This window comes from Pleurodeles waltl, chromosome 6 (genome assembly GCF_031143425.1).
Source record: "Pleurodeles waltl isolate 20211129_DDA chromosome 6, aPleWal1.hap1.20221129, whole genome shotgun sequence".
Lineage (NCBI taxonomy): Eukaryota > Metazoa > Chordata > Amphibia > Caudata > Salamandridae > Pleurodeles > Pleurodeles waltl.
In genome coordinates, this window is record NC_090445.1 from 856169310 (window position 1) to 856177860 (window position 8551).

At 41.3% G+C, this 8551-nt stretch overlaps 1 protein-coding gene across 2 annotated transcripts in view; it reads left to right on the plus strand.

Moving 5' to 3' along the window:
• LCOR (ligand dependent nuclear receptor corepressor) overlaps nucleotides 1–8551 on the plus strand; it is a 276632-nt gene that overhangs the window by 253622 nt on the left and 14459 nt on the right. The window lies entirely within an intron of this gene.

The window sequence follows — 8551 nt, forward strand, 5'->3', positions numbered from 1 at the left end:
ACAAATTCTAAAGCAACTGGTTTTATTTTGCCTTTCCACAAGTAATACATGTTTTCTGATTTGTATACTTAAAAAGTGTAAAAATAATTTTTACTGCATGGAGAAGAGTACAAAAGCTGAACTGGTTATAAACAAACAATGTAATTTGCATAATTTTAACTGTATAACATATATGCATTCATATGCATACTTTAATTTGGTGATAACTTCTTCACACCTGTGGAAGCGTTAATGGGCAGTGCTTCAATTGTAGGCGGAATTCAGGACGCCGTTCCACATTAACAAAATCATAGGCTTGTAGGTAAAATTTGTTTTAGAACCTGCTTCAAGAAAATTATTAAATCATCCCACCTGTATCCACAAATTACAGTTTCTTGGCAAGAATTTCCTTTTGTTAATAATAGACTAATAATAGACTATAGCCTGGAGAAATGTAGTTACTAATTCTATGTCAGGACCGGAGGCGAGGATTATGCTTAACTTTCTCCACTTTATTAAACAGCAGCCGAACATTGAACAAACTACTACTCCCATGACAGCTTGGGAAAATGTAGTACGTTAACCAATAAAAATATGTATTTGGAACCAATCAGGAACAGTCAGTCCACAACATAGTCCCTTGTTTGTGTTTCTTCCTCCTCTTTCTTCGCTGCTCGCAGCCCAGATAAGTTGACCTTTCCTTATTCTAAAATTAGTTTTTCGTTTATATGTTGTTGAATCTTCTTTATGGCCTTTCTGTGAAGGAGGTTGATTTATTGCATCGCGGGAGTGTTCTCGCTCCTCCGCAAGCGTTTATTTCTGATGCACTTCAGCGAGGTTCTAATGACCACCAGATGGTGGTCGTTTAGAATGCTCACTTGACAACAGACACGCTGAGGGAGACGCGGCTTCGTTTTCCTCACAGCACGAAGCTCTGCACCTCCTCTCAGCGCGTTCTGTCCTTTTTGCCTGGAGAGAGCCGCCCTTATTAAATAAGGGTCGGAACTAATATATTGAATTCTGGACGCCCCGTTTTCTGCTTAGGGGTCTGTATTGCTTATTCTGACATCCCTTTGGGTATGTATTTTGCCTTATTGGCCTTTTTGTGGCTCAAACTCCCAGGCAAAGAATACATTTACATTTTATATATTTTTAACCCCTTTTAAATATATTGTGCACCAGGGTGAAGTGTCCCTGGCTCTAGCCTTTTGATATTCTGAGTGTACTCACACTCTTAAAGATTTATGCTGACACCCAGCCTCTAGATTGTTTATATCTAACCTATTTAATTTAACTTAATTTAATAACATTAACCCTCATACATATCATTATGGATCCTAATGATGATGATTAGTTTTTTTACGCTGTTGATGTGTCTATCTACAGGGCAGTTTCGTGAGCAATTGGTCTTCTTGAGGACAGGCTGTCAACAAATAGCACGTGAGTGCGCAAAATACTCAGCCTCCAATATCATACCTTCAGCCCCTCCTGCCTCTAGCGATCCATTTGTGGACGCGCCTCCAGATAAGTGTTCTTGCGAAATAGGTGTTGATAGGGATGTTTTTGATCGTGTCAAAAATTCCCTAATTTCCCTCTATGACCCTTCCCTTTCCTTAAATTCTTCAAGACTCCTATCCCTCTCCCTGCAACACAGTGATTCTTCTGGAGATCAGGATGACGATGCCAGTCCGTCCAGACCTTGGCTTCCTTCTTGTCCTTAGCCTGCTCCTGCAGTTTCGGATATGCTAGACCCAGATGAAATTGTCCACCATAGGTCTTCTAAATGGGCCCCGTCCGAGAAAGTAGAGATTTATGTGGCAGGGCACATTCAGAAACCGCTAGAGAAAGAGTCTTGTAACTGTCTCAGGCCTGAATGTCCCCATCCTTCTTGGTAGACAAAGTGGCCATAACTCCTGAGTTGGACCCCAGGATGTCCACCTTTTTGCAAAAATGTATAAAAGATCCTAAAAAAAGAATTGATAGATCTTGAAGGGCATGTCAAGATAAACTTCTGGATGTCCTAGGCCCTTTAACAAAAATCCTTGACATGGCTGAAGATGCTAAGTCTTCTAGTGCATTAATTTCTCCTGGAATCCTCTCTGGATGGGCACAGCAAGCTATTATTTTCTTGGGGAACACAAACTGTGCTCTCTCTACTAAATGTTGTTCACTGTTAATTAAAATAGATCCTAAGCTAGGAGATCTGGCTGATTCTGAGGCGGGTGCTGTGGCTCAAGGAGGCTTTTCCGTTGAACCATTCATAAAGGAATTAGGGAACTCTGTAAACACTTTCACTTCCCTGGACAAGGCGCCAGTCTTCTATGAAGAGATAGTTTCCCACCCAAATTTTCCACAGGGCCGGTCGAGGTAGGGGCCGCTCTGCCACCCGCGCACAAGCACTCAACTCTTTCAGAGGACAAGGCTCCAGGCAAGGACAATTTCAAGACCAGAACCGTTTTGCCAATTTCTACCCAACTAGAGGCAGACGCTTCAGACATCGAGGATCTGCAACAACATCCTCTTATGGTAAGTGTTATCCCATCTTCCCTTCTAAAAGTAGGGGATCAGTTGGCAAACTTTATCCAGGCATGGAGTCAAAAAACGCAAGATGCATGGGTTTTGCAGACAACAAAAGGATTCCAGATAGTTTGTTGGGGCTCCCAGGCAGGATTCCCACCCGAATCCTCTTGTGTTTTCCTTACAAGACACCATTTTGGTGGACGCAGAGGTTGCGTTGTTGCTAAACAAAGGAGCTATTTGCCCAGCGGTGCTGCATCCTCAGGGATTCATAGGCAAACTCTTCCTGGTAGACAAAGCCAATGGCGGTCGGCGACCTGTGATCAGTCTGAAGGAATTCATCGAATGGCTAATTTACCGTCATTTCAAAATGGAAGGGATTCACCTTCTTCGCGATGTACTGCATCCTCTAGATTGATTGGTTTGTCTCGACTTAAGACGCTTATCTCACTATACCTATATTCCCACGACACAGATGCTTTCTTCAATTCATTTGGAGAAATCAAACATTCAAGTTCACTACTCTTCCGTTTGGTCCATCCTCAGCACCTTGGTGCTTCGCAAAGGTCCTCAAACCTGTTGTGGAACATCTCAGAGCACAAGGTATACAACTAATCATCTACTTCGAGAACATGTTACTTCTAGCCCATTGTCCCAGGCAACTCTCTGCCCAACTACAGGTCTCAGTCAACTTGCTACAAGATCTAGGTTTTGTCATTAACAAGTCCAAATCTCTCTCTTAACCCCTCTCAAAGGGCAGTCTTCCTAGGTTTCACCATAGATTCGGTTTCGGCTACACTAAGCTTTCCATCTCGCAAAATGACGGAAATTTGTCACGAATTACGCCGTACTCTAGTCAAATAAATGTTTCCCTTCGACAAATTGCCCGCTTGATAGGACTCCTCTCCTCTTCCATTCAGGCAATTTTTCCTGGTCCTCTACATTATCAAGCTCTTCAACGTCTCAAAGCAGGTCATCTTCACAAGGGACTAACGTATTCTCAAAAGGTACATCTCTCACAAGAAGCGATAGAGAAAATTCATTGGTGGCTTCCGCATATGAAAGCCTGGAACGGCAGAGCAATCTTCGGTTCCTTTCCAGATTTCATAATTGAATCAGATGCCAGCAGATCAGGTTGGGGTGCTCGATGTGGAGATTTCTCCACTGGGGGAACATTGTCCCCCGGGGATCAAAAGCTACATATAAATTGTCTCAAGCTTTTAGCTGGTTCCTTTGCAGTCAAGTGCTGGACCAAAGACTCAATCCAATCGAGTGTTCTCCTTAAGATGGACAATATATCTGTGGTCCGCTATATCAATCAGCAAGGGGGAACCCGATCTAAGGCACTCTCCAATCTGGCGACCACTTTTTGGCAATACTGCCTGGATCACCAAATTTCGGTCACATCGCAATACCTTCCGGGTAAGAATCAGGTTGTGGATTTTCATTCCCGACACATCAGGTACTCCAGTATGTGGAAGCTTCATCCAGACGTGTTCTCTTGTCTTCTGCACATTTGCGGTCCGTTTACGGTGGATCTTTTTGCATCTAGATTAGATCACAAACTGCCTAGATTTTTCAGTTGGAGACCAGAGCCGTTGGCAGCTGACACGGATGCTTTCCTTCAGGATTGGACTCAAGAGAAAGCTTACACTTTTCATCCCTTTGCGATGATTACTCAAACGTCTGCCCAGGTATGTCGACAATCTTCAACCATGGTACTGATCACTCCAATTTGGTAGTCTCAAGTTTGGTTTCCAGTTCTTCTTGAACTTTGTTGGGATTCTCCAATCTGACTCCCCCGTTTCCTTCGCTTCTTCTCAGTCTGAACAAAACGCCTCATCAAATGGTTCTAGAAGGCTCCTTATCCTTGATGGCGTGGCGAATTTCTGGGGATGATGGTCGGTCCCAGGACTTTTGCAACAAGCTGAAGAGTTACTATCCAAAGCATGGGCTCCCAGTACCTGTAAACATTATAGATCAGCATGGGGTAGATGGGCCCATTGGTGTTTGCAAAGGAATTTCAATCCCGTGGAAACAGATGTAGTCCATGTTCTTAATTTTCTTGCGGACCTTGCTTCAAGAGGCCTTGCGTATCGTTCTAATAATTTGTACAGATCCTCTTTTTCAGCTCTACATACTTTGGTGGATTGTTTGGGAGAACATAAACTAGTGTGTCGTCTTCTCCGAGGCATAAGGCTCTCTTTACCTCCTGAACCCTGCTAGTCATCCCTCTGGGATGTCAGTCAAGTTCTGAACCTTTTTGTCTTGGCAACCTAACCAGTATCTTTCCAGGAAAGAACTTTCTGCTAAATTAGCCATGCTTCTTTGTTTAATATCTTGTAGAAGAGTTTCTGACGTCCATGCTTTAGATATCTCAAACAGAACTTTTTCCCCTTCAGGAGTCTCCTTTACGGTAAATAGATGAACAAAGACCAATACCAGAGTAATCTCTTATCCTGCTTTCCCAGACACCCCAAAACTGTGTTGTGCGATGCCTCAAAGCATATGAGGAGATGACCTCATAGATTTGCCCTCTGGAAGAACGACAACTCCTTATCGCATTACGAATGTCGCATAAAGCTGTTACTTCTCCTACCATTGCTCAGTGGGTTAGTTGGATCATGCAGGAAGCTGGCATTAGCCTTTCTCTCTTTGGTGCTCATTCCACTCGTGGAGCTATGGCTTCCAAAGCATTTAGCTTAGGTGCTCGTCTGGAAGATATCATGAACGCAGCAGACTGGTCTTCGGACTCTTTTTAGAGGTTTTATTTTAAACCAGTTTTAGATATCTCTCAATTAGTTGTGGACAAGCTTTGAACTAGCATAATCCTTGCCTCCGGTCCTGACATAGAATGAAACATTTCCTAGTTATCGTAAAAAAAAATATTTTTCTTATGATCTGAAACAGTGAAGCAAGATACTTAACGATGATTCTCAGACTGGCTTGCACAATGAAAGAGGAGGAGGAAACACAAACAAGGGACTATGTTATGGACTGCCTGTTCCTGATTGGCTCCAAATACATGTTTTTATTGGTTAACATACTCCATTTTCCCAAGCTGTCATGGGAGTAGTAGTTTATTGTTTAATGTTCGGCTGCTATTTAATAAGGTGTAGAAAGTTAAGCATAATCCTCGCCTCAGAGTCCTTAATAGAATTCAAACTTTCCGTTACGTTAGCTAGGAAATTTATCATTGTGCAGTGAAAACAAATTCAAGCAACTGCATTCCAAAGTAATGTTCTGTTGGCCAAACAATATTCCAGAATTATTTCTGATGCTAAAACACTTGCAATGCTTACTAGAAGGTCAAAGCTTTACATTTAATTATTTTATAAGTGTGCTCTTTGTTTATTGAGCACTACTATCCTTTGTGCTGACAGTTTGGTCATTGCTTAGTAGTTACTAAGATCCTTCTTTTCTGGTGAGGCATTAAGGTCAGATTTTACATGTTTTTGTTGAAGAAAATATTCTCTCTGACAATTGTTTCTCTAATTAACTAAGGGCTTCATTATGAGATTGCGGTCCCACCACTGGACACAGCGTATTACAATGTTCACGCTGAGCTGACCGGCAGGAACATTGTAATACGTGTAGGGAACTGTCAGGATATTGGTCTCTGCTCCTTTAATATCCTAACACTCCAGCACCCTCGGAATGCATTCCAGCGGTGCTGGGCAGCAGGGCCCCCAGCACTGGATTTCTATCAGCCTTTTCATGACTGGGTCCCTGCCATGAAAAGGCAGGCAGAAAGAGGGTTTGTAATCACCCAGGCAGTGCTGAGTTCAGCCTCACCCTCGCAGGTTATAAGCCCGTCCGCTGTCAGGAATGAAGGAGTGATTTAAGTCACTTGCATTGAGTTCCGGATCATTTTACAGCGCATGCCCTTGATTACTGTGTCCCTCAGTCTACAGTACAAAACATAAACACATATGTAAAGGTCTAGATACATACGTTCCCCAGAAATTATGAATTGTGGTTCAGCTATGAGCAGACCAACTCAACATGTCCTTTGTTAATCCTTAATTCTCTAATCTGCTGATTATTTTTTTTTTGGGGGGCAAAAGAGTGTGATTACTGAGGGAACTTGCTCATTTGGAATCCCATACCACATCAAGACATGCATCAAAATGGGAAGTAACTTAGCTGAGCTCTCATCTTTGGAGCTTCCTGAGCTTATTGTGAGGTTTCTTTTTTGATCTAATTTGTAAAATTTGTTTCTGCTGAATGTAATGGGATTACTTCTTTCAGGGTTGGATGTCTAGTAATGGACTACAATGCTTTTGATTTGTTCGCACTGTAATATCTTTGCTTCTTGTGTGTTTCGTGGTGGTTGAACTTGACAGGTTGCCTTTTTCTACATTTAGGAGTGCCTTGACTTACGTGCAGATCTTTGGGTCTGAAATGGTGGCTCAGCTTTTGTGAAATTGTTTCTGGTGTTGTAACTATTTTTCATTTATTTAACTTGGAGGTGAACATTTATCATAATCTGTTCAGATCCTAGTAGACATTTGTGGGACTAACATTTGTTAATTCTTTCTTTCTTCTAGATTGGCCATGGGTAGTCTTTCTGTGACATTTGCTTTTGTTTTTGCTAGATTTGTTGCTTCTTATTTCCTCCCAGAGTTGGTTGTGATGCAGTTAGAAGTAATATTGATGTTAGTAAGGAGAATGCATATAGCAATACTGTAAACTTCAGGGGTTGGATTATGGCTTGAGTAAGAGGATTATACTGAGTTTGGGAGTCAGTGTTTATAGGTAAGGACTTTTGTTTTTTTATTATTTGTTAGACCTATGACCTGTTTTCTGGGTTCTATATGGTGAAACACTGGGATCGTCCTTAGGCAGTAGCTTTCTTGGAGTCTAGATACTTGGGAGAGTGGCAGAGATGCCAAAGGACATTTATCAAATCTGGGTAAACCTAACTTGTGTAATTTCAGCAGGGATTTTGTATTATCTGTAAATTTAATGGTTAAATGGATTAGAAATAGAGTGATTATTCATACCTGAGTCTTATGATAGCTAGGTCTGAGATCTAGATGCCTATTGTAAGTATGAAACCACAAAGAGCACGCATGAGGCATTTCTAGAGCATGCATGTGACATTTTTACTACAGGTATAAAGGGCTAATTCTTCTATAATGTACTAAAATGTTATAGAAAGTTATAACAGCACTCTTCAACTTGTGGGACTAGCACAGCAGTATAGTCAATTGATTCTAATGTAAAACATAACACAGGTCAAGTATATAGAAAGAACCTGCTGAAAATGACTGGTAAGCAAGACAGAAGTCTACCCTTTAAATGTATGAACAGGCATTAGAAAAGCCAGTAGGTCTGGGTTTAGTGTGGTAACAGCTGCCGTTTTGGTACTTGAGGACAAGATATACAGAAGGGAGCCAGCCGGAATGGACAGATGGATCAGTAGTAGTAAAGTAGTCACTTATTTGCTCATGCAGTCTGTTGCAAGCACTAGAGTTTGTAGAATGCATCTAAATTGCAATAGCATTCGATGAGAAATAATTGCTGCACTGGGCTAAACCAAGACACGATTGATAAAATCTCAAACCAGTGGCTGAAAGAGGCTGGTTAAGAAAGCCATTGTTTGATAGTGGGGAGGCCATTAGCCCATTCTATGGATCTTGTTAACAATAGCAATAATAGAGCCAGAGCTATTAGCAAACGACAAACAATATAACCTTATAATTACATGTGTTCAGTGAAAAAGGTAGCATTGCAATGAGTATTCCAGATGTTAGCATTTCCGCCTGCTTGGACAGAAGAATATACACTTTCTACAGATATGCCCATACAGCAGGGTTCTAAGAAGACTGAAGGTAAATAGTGATGAAGATAATATTATGACTGAAAGATACAAACTTAAACTACTAAGTGACCAGGCTTGTTACTCTCTTGCTGGAATTGTGGAAGATAATATTGAATGAGCATACAAGACCCAGTTAAGTTACTGTTTTGATATTCATTTTAAAGTACAAAAAGTAAGTCCTTGAGTAATTCATTTTAATAATGAAATGTGGAAGAAACTGGGTAAAAT